This window comes from Engystomops pustulosus, chromosome 3 (assembly GCF_040894005.1).
Source record: "Engystomops pustulosus chromosome 3, aEngPut4.maternal, whole genome shotgun sequence".
NCBI classification, from domain to species: Eukaryota; Metazoa; Chordata; class Amphibia; order Anura; family Leptodactylidae; genus Engystomops; species Engystomops pustulosus.
This window is the reverse complement of record NC_092413.1, coordinates 123,849,420-123,861,432: the sequence shown is the minus strand read 5'-3', so window position 1 is coordinate 123,861,432 and position 12,013 is coordinate 123,849,420. Positions and strand designations below refer to the sequence as shown.

The 12,013-nt window shown below is 44.6% G+C and overlaps 1 long non-coding RNA gene across 1 annotated transcript; it reads right to left on the bottom strand.

Annotated features, from left to right (window-relative positions):
* Positions 1-2,480: 2,480 nt before the first annotated feature.
* Positions 2,481-3,508, bottom strand: LOC140120549 (uncharacterized). The gene is made up of 3 exons (XR_011853865.1): positions 3,445-3,508; positions 2,871-2,948; positions 2,481-2,640 (listed from the first exon to the last, which is right to left on the bottom strand). It is a non-coding gene; the product is annotated as an uncharacterized lncRNA (long non-coding RNA).
* Between the last annotated feature and the right edge of the window lie 8,505 nt (positions 3,509-12,013).

Genomic DNA, 12,013 nt, shown 5'->3' with positions numbered 1-12,013 from the left:
TACAATCCTTCATCCTGGTGGTAGATGTCCTTTTGGCACTATATACATAGCCTCTAAATAATTATTATTGTACCCATATTGAATTATACACAGTGCTGCCAAATCAAAATGTCCCAAAAGTGCCCCATTATTAATTTGCACACAGTGGGGCTTTTTTACTAAGGATCCACGGAACGCACTTTCGTTGGATTTTGGAAATTTTCGGGATTTGAGGCGCTGTGACAGCTATTGCCAGACGGGCGATACGCGTGGGGCATTTGTGGTCTCTCCTCTTCATGCTCTACATTAGGTAATATAATGTGATGTACTGCTTTATTGTATCTACTTGAATTGTGTATCTACACCACTAGCTGCTATTTTTTGCACGCAGCACTTTATCTATGTTTTGTTTCGTTTTTTGATCTCATAATATGTAAACACCTTGCATTGAGACACTGTCTCTACTTGTCTTGTACACCACACAGCACACAGTCCAAGAACCTTTGTATGTATTCAGCCTAGGCACTTTGCACCTTATTATTACATGTGATTTTGTGCATATTTTTACACCTTTATATTTAGCAGCTTTGTTATCCATTGTTGGTTGTACATATATGAAATATTTCTCTGAGGAGAGACCATTGTGTTCTTTTTCCCATTTTTTGGGTTTTTAAATGTTTTTATCTTTGTATATTGATGAAATAATAAAATTTATCTTGTTTGCACATCCGCTTTCCCTCTCTTTTCTAGAGTGACAGCTATTTAGAAGGGGATTGTGTCGCATGCGATGGATACGGACTGAGTGACACATGCAGGAAATTGGGCGCACAATCTAAGTGAAACGCGGCACAATAGATTCCAGTCGGACATTCCGGATCAGAGAACGCCCAGGGACTGTTAAGTAAATGTGCCCCAGTACGTTTTAAATGCAAAAAGTGAAATTACACAGGGTGTCCAGGGGCAAAGCTCAGCATATATGCGGTTCCATTAAAATACATGCGATCGATAACAAGCAGCTAGTGTTTTGCATGTAAAAAAAAAAGAAAAACACCAGGTGTTAGTAATTGCATGCATTTCAAAGAAAATGCATATGGATTCAGACGGAGCCCCGTCCCTGGGTGCTTGCTTTGAGGTTCTAAATGCAAAGTAAGAACCACGTGTCATGCACCCGGAATGTATCCAATATGCCTCCAAATTCTAAAAAATTCACATACACTACCCCCCTTCATTTTATATACATCCCCTCCTGTTTTTATTTTATATATATATTACCTTCCCTTTCTCCTTTCATTATGTAAATATAGGTCCCCCTCCTCCTTGCTTTGTATTTATACAGGTCCCCTTGCTCATTTCATTTTACATATACAGCCTATTTCTTTAATTTTTTATATACCTCACATGCTTTCATTTTATATATACATATATCCATACTCCTCATTTAATTTCATATATACAGCCCCCTCCTCATTTAATGTCATATATGCAGCTTGCCTGTATAAACACCTGTAAAAATAAATCTTAGTTTTCGTTCTGTGAAAAATTAGAGTGAGTCCTAATTTATTTTACAAATCAGGGACTAGATTGTGGATGTGAATCTTGATTATATGAAAAATCTCAATTTCATACAGCATCGCCCCTAAATTTCTGCCTTGTTTTATTGCATGGCATATTATAGTATACCACAGTATCAACCACTGTTTGAAACATAACTCAAGGGGACTTCCTGGGCCATGACCCATCAGCCATTAGCCTTTTTCCATGTCAATGCACCCTGCACTGGCTAATGATCCTCTGTGGCAAAGTGCAAAGGTGTGTGGTCACCTACCACTGTCTACCATTTTTCTGTGGTTCCTTTTCTCGGTGCTGCAGCTTAGTCCTTTTCAATTAATTATGCATGGGATCGGGAGGTCTCAACAAAGATACAGTGGGTTCGGATAGTATTGGTAAGATCAAAAAAGTAATATTTTTTGCTCATTTATGTACACTCTGCATCCCATATTGACAGAGAAAATGTAAATGTAAATATTTTTGCTAATTTATTGAACAAGAATAACTGAAATATCACATGGTTATAAGTATTCAGACCCTTTGCTGTGACATCATATTTAAGTTACATGCTGTCCATTTCCTTCTGATCCTCCTTAAGATGGTTCTACTCCTTCATTGGAGTCCAGCTGTGTTTAAATAAACTAATTGTACTTGATTAAATATACTGAAATATTATATGGTCATAAGCATTCAGACCCTTTGCTTGGTATTGAGTAGAAGCATCCCCTTTGAGCTTGGACAGCCATGAGTCATCTTGGGAATGTTTTTCTTGCCATTCTTTCCTGCAGATCCTTTCCTGTTCCCTTAGGTTGGCTGGTGAACATTGGGATTGGGGAACAGCCATTTTTAAAGTGTCTCCAAAGATTCTCAATTGGGTTTAGGTCAGGGCTCTGGCTGAGCCAGTCAAGTATGTGCTAAACTGCTTTGTTATTTTAGCTGTGTGGTTAGGGTACTGTGCAGTGGTAGGATTAGTTTATTTTTTGGGCAGCAACAACTAAGAACAGATGTACTCAGACTAACCTGCTTTTATGAAGAGGGGAACAGATGCCTTGACACAGGAACTGTTGTCGATATCGTGTTCTTGGGTTTTGTAAAGGCATTCGACATAGACACCTAATGGGAAAAATAAGGTCAATTGGCTTGGCAGGAATCATTTATAGAGAGTCCCTTGATGAGGAGGACCTGGTTGTACTAGTAGATCACAGATTAAACAATAAAATGAAATGTCAGTCAGTTGCCTCTAAATCCAGCAGAATCAAATTATGTATCAGAATAGACATGGACTCTTGGGATAGGCATTTACGGTAATATTACTACTGTACAAAGCATTAGCTGGGCCTCACCTGGATTATTCAGTTCAGTTCTGGGCATCAGTCCATAAAAAGGATGCCGTGTTGCTGGATAGGGTGCAATGAAGAGCCCTGAAAATGAAAGGGGTATGGAGGGTCTACGTTATAAGAAAAGATTAAAAGAATTTAAATTAGTCAGTCTCAAAAAGAGACCACTAGGAGGTGGGGGTGGGGGGCAGGATAAATTTATAGAAATATATTAATGATCCATACAAAAATATGGTGGAAATTTATTCGAGGTAAAACTACATCAAAAGATAAGGGGGTACTTTCTACATCTGGAGAAAATAAGGTTTAGTCTCCAGAGGTGACAAGGCTTCTTTACTGTAAAAACTCTGAATAGGTGGAATAGCCTGCCTCAGGCGCTGGTCACAGTAGGGACAGCAGAGAGCTTCAAAAGGGATCTAGATTAGAGATGGGTGAATGGATTCTAACAATTCTAACTTTGGTTAGAATTTCAGGAAAAATTTGATTTGTTGCGAAGCCGAAGTTTATGGTGATTCGTGGGAACTAAGTTCCCCCCTCCCCTCCTTTATTGCCAAAAGTGGGTGCGAGTACAACGTATTACACAGTGCAGAGAACTCTGGGAAGGCGAAAGAAACACCCTCGATCACATGTGCATGAACTGTAAGCCAATCAGCAACCGGCAGGCTTATGTGATGTCACACAGACTATAGAAGAGGCAGCCATTTTCAAATTCCGGTACTTCACACTGCACGTTCTGCCTGTAGTGTCCAGCTGCTTTTACTGTACTGTGCTGTAATGATTTTTGCTCCAAGGGTGTCCGTTTTCGGGAATTTGTATACCCCAAATAGCAGTTCTTTTTTGTTTCTGAAGTGAAGAGAAAGAAATCAGTGTGAAATCCACATACTTTCTGTAGTGATTTCTGCTCCAATCCCAGGGTGTCAGTTCTTGTGCTTCTGTATACCCCAAATAGCCATTCTTTTTGTTGTTGCTGAAGTGAATAGGAAGAAATCAGTTTGAAATCCACATACTTTCTGTAGTGATTTCTGCTTCAATCCCAGGGTGTCAGTTCTAGTGCTTCTGTATACCACAAATAGCAGTTCTTTTTGGTTTCTGAAGTAAATAGGAAGAAATCAGTGTGAAATCCACATACTTTCTGTAGTGATTTCTGCTCCAACCCCAGGGTGTCCGTTTTGGGGGATCTGTATAACACAAATTCCAATACTTTTTGTTGCTGAAGGTCAGAGCAAGATTTACGTGTCAATTTCATGTCAATTTCGCTCCAATTACAGGGTGGCAAATCCACGTAGTTGATTAACCACTATGTCAGACAGAAAGGTGTCAGGTGGAGCAGACAGAGGTCGCTGCACAGTAAGGAGACGTCGCAGCAGGGGTGACTCTGAGAGGCCAGAACAGCCTTTGTCATCTAGCGGAAGTGTGTTGATCAACAACCCAAAGGTCACCCGATTCCTCAAATATAACATCTGACAACCCCAGCCAAGAGTCTGTGGGTTCGTCAGATACAACAATTAGTTGGCATGGCCCAGGAGCAGGTGAGCTGCCCTCACCTGTCTTCAACCAGCCTCTGTCCTGTTCATTTCCCTCAGCCAGAGAGCTAATAGGTGGTCTGGGCTCAGCGCCACTATTTAGCGAGGACAAAGTGTTGGAGGACAGTCAGCAGCTTCTTGGCAGTGAAGAGATGGGGGAGACATCCTCTGCTTCGTGCAGTAGGCAGGCTGTGCATACTGACACCATGGAGGAGAGTAGCAGTGACAGGGAAACACAAATTGATGATGATGTAGCCAATCACACTTAAGGGCCGGGTGTAGCAAGGGATTCATCATTGTTGGGCGAGGAGAGTGTCAGCTTGCGCTTCAGGCAGTGGAGCAGGCAGCAAGTGGCTACTTTGGCTGTGAGTCAGCAGGGTGGCAGCAGTGTGAGCACGGGAGCCAAACGGCCATGGAGTACAAACCCTGCTTCGGAGGTCCAACTAAGCAGTGGTATAGGGGCTCAGCAAGGCAGCGGCGAGGCCACGGCCCTGCATCAACACCTGCAGCGTCACCATCCAATGGCCTGGGAGAAACATGGAACAGATGTGGAGGTCCATCCTGCCACCGCAGCAACAGCAGCAGCAGCAGAACCTAGTGGCACACATGCAATTTCAGCCAGTCAAGGCTCCAGCGCCTCTGCCGAAGGGAGCTGTTTGTCTTTGACATCATCTCCCGGTCCAGATGCTCCTGCTCCTCGCTATGCATGGCGTCAGCAGTCGTTGAAAGAGGCGATTACAAAGAGACAACTGTATGCGTCCAGCCATCCTAAGGTGCAGAAGCTGACCGTGCTCTTGTCTAAGTTGTGGTACTGCTGTCCCTCCCTTTCCAAGTCGTGGACTCTGCACCCTTCAGAGGCAGTGCCAGCCCTTCACCAATATGTACAACAGAAGGTGGGCCAGTCCTTCAGCTTATCAGTTTCTTCCAAGGTGCATGGCGGCGCGGACGTGGGGAGCTGTAACTTCATTCAGGGCCAATACATGTCCTTTACAGCCCACTGGGTGAATGTGCTTCCCACCCAGCCACACCAACAACTTCCACAAGAGATGCCGCTTTCTCCTCCACGTTGTCAAACTGCTACTACTGTGTCAGTGTCTGCCTCCTCCTTATCCATCACCACCTCAGCCTCCAGACCCCCCTGTCCTCATCCAGACTCCTCTGTCCTCTTTTAGATACCCTTTGTCCTCCATCAGGCCCCCTGTCCTTCTCCTCTTCTCCTCCAAGCCCTCTGTACTCTGCAAGACTCCTCTGTCCTGCTCCTTCAGATCCCTTAGTCCACCTCCAGACTCCTCAGTCCTCCTCTTCCAGGCCCCTTGTCCTCCTCCAGGTTCCTCTGTTCTCCTCCTCCAGGCCCCCTGTCCTCCTTCAGACTTCTCTGACCTCTTTCTCCCCCAAATTCCTCTGTCCTCCTCCTTCTGGCCGCCTGTCCTCCCTGAAACTCCTCTGTCCTCCTTCAGGCCCCTCTGTCCTCCTTCAAGCCCCCTATCCTCCCCCAGACTCCTCTGTTCTCCTCCAGGCTCCTCTATCCTCCTCCCCCACCCCCTGTCCTCCTGCTCCAAGCCCCCTATCCTCCCTGTGACTCCTTTTTCCTCCTTTAGGCCCCTCTGTCCTCCTTAAAACCCTTCTGTCTTCCTCCTTCAAGCCCCCTGTCCTCCCCCAGATTCCTCTGTCTTCCTCCAGCCCCCCATGCCCTCCTACTCCAAGCCCCCTGTCCTCTCCAAGACTTCTCTGTCCTCCACCAGCCCCCCCGTCCTCCTGCTCCAAGCTCTCCCTCTCTTTCCGCAGACTCCTCTGTCCTCCTCTTTCAGGTCCCTCTGTCCTCCTTCTCCAGCCCCCTTGTCCTTCATCAAACTCCTCTTTTTGGCCCTAGGGCCCTCGATCATGCTCCTCTTGGCCCCTCTGTCCTCCTCCTCCTGTACTTAAATCCTGCCAGCACTCCTCTTCTGGTCTTCAGGCTGCGGCCAAACTGAGACTGGGACAGGACGCACGGCCACGTGACGTCTTCATCATGTGGCCGCACATCCTAGGTCAAAGTGCGATGTGCGCCGGGAAGTCTCCCGTCCGCGTTGCACTGTATCGTTCAATAGCATCGGCATCAGTAAGATACCGATGCATTTTTAACTTTGTTTTCAGATATAGTACATGAGCTGCTGGTGGCAGTCGCTCCATGTACTGTTACTAAAACTGCCAGGGGCCTCCTATGGTGACAGAGACCCCTGCCGTAGATCCAGGTGTCGGCGCCGCCGGGGAATACATGTGATGACATCATACAGTGTAGGCAGGCAGAGTGTACAGACCTTTGCCTGCACTGCTCTTGTTATTCTCCTCCCCTCTTATGGGTGGATTACGAGCCCTCTTCATTCCCGTTCCCAACCACTGTGACCACAATCATTATCAGCCTTACATTGCCCCCAGATAAATGTGCATCGGGGTCGGTGTGTGGCTCTGTTCCATGGGTAAGGGCATGTGTGCTTTAAGCTGATTCTGATGTTAACATCATGATTTGATATTTAGCAACATTGCCTGCAGGATTTAGTAACAATACATTTGTTTCATCACAACTTAGTGTCATCTTGTGCACGTTTGGTATCTTTTTGCTGCCCATTGGTTTTGTTATTATTTTTTGTGAACAGATTGACTTCTGTGATTATAGAACATTACATGTACAATACAGTGTGCCAAGAAAACTTTTCCTGTGCATCGGTTTCCATCATACCGTATATACTTGAGTATAAGCCGACCTGAGTATTAGCCAAGGCCCCTAATTTTACCACAAAAACCTGGGAAAACCTATTGACTCGAGTATAAGCCGAGGGTGGGAAATGCATTGGTCACAGCCTCCTCAGTATATAGCCTGTGGACCCTGCCCCATAGAATATAGCCAGCACCTGCCCCCAGTATATAGTCTGCCAGCCCATATCCCCAGTATATAGCCAGGCCCCAGCCCCAGTATATAGCCATCTCCCTGTCCCACTATACAGCCAGCAGTGGGGGAAGCCAGAAAGGTGAGTTTTGATATATTTTTTTTTTACTCGAGTATAAGCCAAGTTTGGTTTTTCAGCACATTTTTTGTGCTGAAAAACTAGGCTTATACTGGAGTATATATGGTAATTGAATTATTATGATTATTGTATTTATAATAAACATTGATCTTTTATTCTGCATGATTTTTTATGTGTGGAATCAACTTTTCTTGGTCTAAATGCAATATTTTTTGTCTGTTTGGTTCGATCACAATCATTATGTGCCTGATAAGAAGTAACAGTGGCTATTTTAGGACACATGTATTCTTATATAAATTTAAATTTATATTTAATTTAAAGTTCTTTTTAAAGCACACTAATTCTGTACATTGTAGAGAAGTTGTTAAGTACTGAAGTTGTTAAGGCCTAGGTGTAGTATATTTACCAATCTGAAAAACCATCATTGATTGGGTTTCTGAAGCTGCTGTGAAGATTAAATACATACATCTATACTCACTGACTGCGATTTATCTTCAAATGGAGTGTTTAGCTGCAATAATCTGTCTTCACTGAGTTTGTCTGGGAACTTCAATCTGTAATAACTAGACTACAGAGAGACTTTTCATGGCATCTCTGTAAAATAATGTGAAATACTACACAGACAGTGCACTGCCACTGTGAACATTTTGTACTAATGAGATCCTCATTTTCAACCAGGGATTAAATATATTTATATATGTTATATGGGTGTATATCTATCTATCTATCTATCTATCTATATATACAGGCTGTCCCTGGGTTACATACAGTAAGGATAAAGATAGGTCCTGTAGGTTTGTTCTTAAGCTGAAGTTGTATGCAGGTCGAAACTGGTCTATTTTGTAAGTATATCTCCAGATAATATAATTTTGGTTCATTTGACAAGTGTATTATAATAATTTTTGGATGGCTATATACTGGGGGCGTGCTGGCTGCCAATATACTAGGGGTTGGCTGACGATATACTAGGGGCTGGCTGACTAGCTATATACTGGGGTCAAGCTGTGGATGGCTATATACTGGGGGCAAGCCGGCTAGCTATATACTGGGGCAAGCTAGCTTGATATATACTGGGGGCGGGCTGGTTGGATATATACTTAGCACGTGCTGGCTTTATATATACTGGGGGCGGGCTGGCTGGATATATATAGTGGACCGGGCTGGATGGCTATATATACGGGGGGGGGGGGGGGCATGGGCTGGCTATATACTGAGGGCTGTCTCATGTCCAGTTGATGACTTTACAATCCAAATCTGGACTCACCCCTTTTCTTTAAATGTAGTTGCACTTAGGCTGTGTGAGCCATAGGCTGCGTAAGCCTGAGTAAGATAAGCACGAATGTGTTAATATTATGAGGCAATTATAAAATGGCAATTAGAAAGGGCAAGAGAACGGTAGGATTGCAAAGAAAAACAAACAAATCTTCTCCATCATTATCATTCATTTTAACACACTTTTATATTGTTGGACTAATATTATCTGTTTTTCTGCTCCTACCGTCCATCCATACTCTCGGTGTCCTCCATCGACATCAGCTCTTCCATCCTTCCTTTACCACTGTACTCCTCTCATGCAATCTATGATTTATTTAACCACTCTAATCCACCTTGTTTTTCTGCAAAGCTGAGAAAACCCTCAAAGTCCCTTAACCATCTCCTTTCTCCCTCTATTCTCCTCCTCCTAGCAGCCGGTGATATCTCTCCTAACCCTGGTCCTACTACTTTTAGTGGCAAACTTTCCACTACTCATAGAAACCCTACAAATCTCATCAATATCCAGTGCATCCCCTCTTCAATCTCTCCACCCCCTTCAGCTCCTTTCAAATGTGCCCTCTGGAATGCCCGCTCTGTATGCAATAAACTTGAATCCATTCCGGATCTGTTTCTTTCAAATTAGTTTTTGACCTGCTGGCCATCACTGAAACATGTTTCTTGACCACTTTGCTTAGCTTCTTCATTTTCTAGCCCGATTCGCATTTTCCCGACGTGTTACCTGAATATTTCCGATTTGCGCCGATTTTCCCTGAATTGCCCCGGGATTTTGGCGCACGCGATCGGATTGTGTAGCATCGGCGCTGGCATGCACGCGACGGAAATTGGGGGGCGTGGCCGAACGAAATCGAGACGGATTCGGAAAAAAAACGCCGTATTTAAAAAATGTGTCACGAAAATTGCGCTTACCTTCACTCAGCCCGGCTCGGTGTATTCCAGTGCGTTCCAGGGAACTTCAGCGCAGCCACCTGGTGGACGTCGGAGGAACTACCTTAATAAATCCCGGCCAGACCCGAATCCACCACGGCTGGATTGCGAATGGGCCGGGTTAGTAAATCAGCCCCAGTATTGTCAAAACAGTATTGCCCACAGTTGGGAGTCTGTTCCTTCTGGAATAGATATAGTGGTTTGGTTTTAATTTGGTTTTAATCTAATGTCATAAAGTCTCTTGTAGGTCATGCTTGATGTCAAGGGAGCTGCCTTACAAGGTAGCTAAATAAGGCGTGATTTTCCTCATTCCATCTCCTTTCTCTGCTGTCTTAACTTGGCTGTTAACCATTATAATCAAAACCTTAAAAGTGCCCTGTGGCACCTCCCTCAGTCCAAACGTTTCAACGCAGTTGTCGGCAACCTTGGCACATGCCCCAAACCTGTTTCCTTTATCAGTGCTTCAGGAGTGCTGAACATCTGACGAGAAAATTTTGCACATCTGCAGACTTTCTACGCTTCAAATTCTTGCTTAGAAATTATAACACAGCCCTCCATATCGGCAGATGCCAACCTGTTTCACTAATCTAATATCCTCTCTAACAATCCTAAAACGCCTTTCGATACTTTTCATTCCTTACTAACACCAAAAGTAAGGCCACCTGTTACAAACCTTGGGACTGAAGATCTGACCACTTTAAAGATAAAATTGACTGTATTCGACAGGAAATCATATCTCAATCCACCAACTCCATTAATCCACTTCCCTCTGCTACTTCATCCTGTTCGCTCTCTTCCTTTGGAAAAAGAAGAAGTGTCCAGGCTTTTTTCCTCTGCTTGTCCGACTTCTTGCACTAGAGACCCCATCCCCTCACATCTTGTACAGTCTCTCTCCCCATTGGTCACTCTCGCTCTCTCTTCTGGTGTCGTTCCCTCTTCCTTCAACCATGCTGCTGTCACCCCATTACTAAAGAAAGCTTCCAGTCTCTAATCTCCCTTTCATCTCCAAACTCCTGGAAGCCTTGTCTATTCCCGGCTAAACCGCTATATCTTAGCCATTTCTCTCCTTTGATCCCCTACAATCTGGTTTCTACTTCCACTATGCACGCCACTGAAACTGCTCTTTCTAAAGTCTTCAACAATCTTCTAAATCCAAAGGGCACTAATCTCTCATTGCTCTACTGAATCTCTCGGCAGTGTTTGATACTGTGGACCACCAGCTCCTCCGCAGGATGCTTCACTGCATTGGCCCATAGGCCACTGAACTCTCTTGGTTATCTTCCTATCTCTCTGCCCGTACCTTCAGCCTCTCCTTTTCTGGATCTTTCTCTTTTCCTCTTCCTGTCAGTGTTGAGGTTCCTCAGGGCTCAGTCCTAGGTCCTCTTCTCTTTTCCCTCTATATTGCCCCCATTGGAAAAACCATCAGCAAATTTGGTTTCCAGTATCATCTCTATGCTGATGATAACCAGCTATATACATCTGCACATAACATCACCCCTGCCTTACTGCAGAACACCAGTGACGGTCTCTCTGCCATCTCTAAAAACATGGCCTTTCTTGAAACTTAATCCCTCCAAAATGGAACTTCTTGTCTTTCCACTGTCTACTAACCAACCTAACCCAGATCCATTTCTATCTGTGATGTTATTATAACCCAAGCCAACAGGCCCACTGTCTTGGGGTTGTGCTGGACTCTGACCTCTCCTGTTAGGGTTGGGTAACACAGAAGACAGGGGATAGTGTGCCCTGAGCTTGCCCCAACCTCTGTCCCTTCCTATAGCCCCCCCACGCTAAACCGTGGGGCGACTACTTGAAGACGCGAAATACACTGGATAAGTGTGGGAAGGGAAACACAAACAGACTGACAAACATAAAACACAAAAGAATGGTAAACTAGCCGGAGTCACAACGAGAGGGTACGTCAAGAACAAAGTCAGTAAGCAAAGAGTCAATGTCAAAAACTAGCTGAGGTCAAAAAGATATAGATACAGATACAGAGCGATACAACCTAATGCAGCGAGCGAGTGATGAAGGGATTTCAAACACTGGCACAGGTGACTAGTGAAGCTGCAATTTATGCAGCCAGAACTCCACCTCCAGAACCTGATAGGAGCTGGACAACTTCTGGGAATTAACCCCTCATGGTACAGAATAACCAGGCACCATGCAGAGGTACCACATATCCCAGCAGTTCCGAACACAACTCCTAGACAGCGCAAGATCTTAGCAGACACTGCCTGGGATGAGAGGTGGAGTTTGCGCAGGTACGAGCCGGGGGTCGGAGAACGCTGCTAGCACCACCAGCAGAACCAGAAGTCCCAGCATTCTCCCTGGCGAATCTGACATCTCCTTTGCACTGTATATTCAATCTGTTGCTCGTTCTCGCCGTATGCACCTTAAAAATATTTCTAGAATACGACCATTT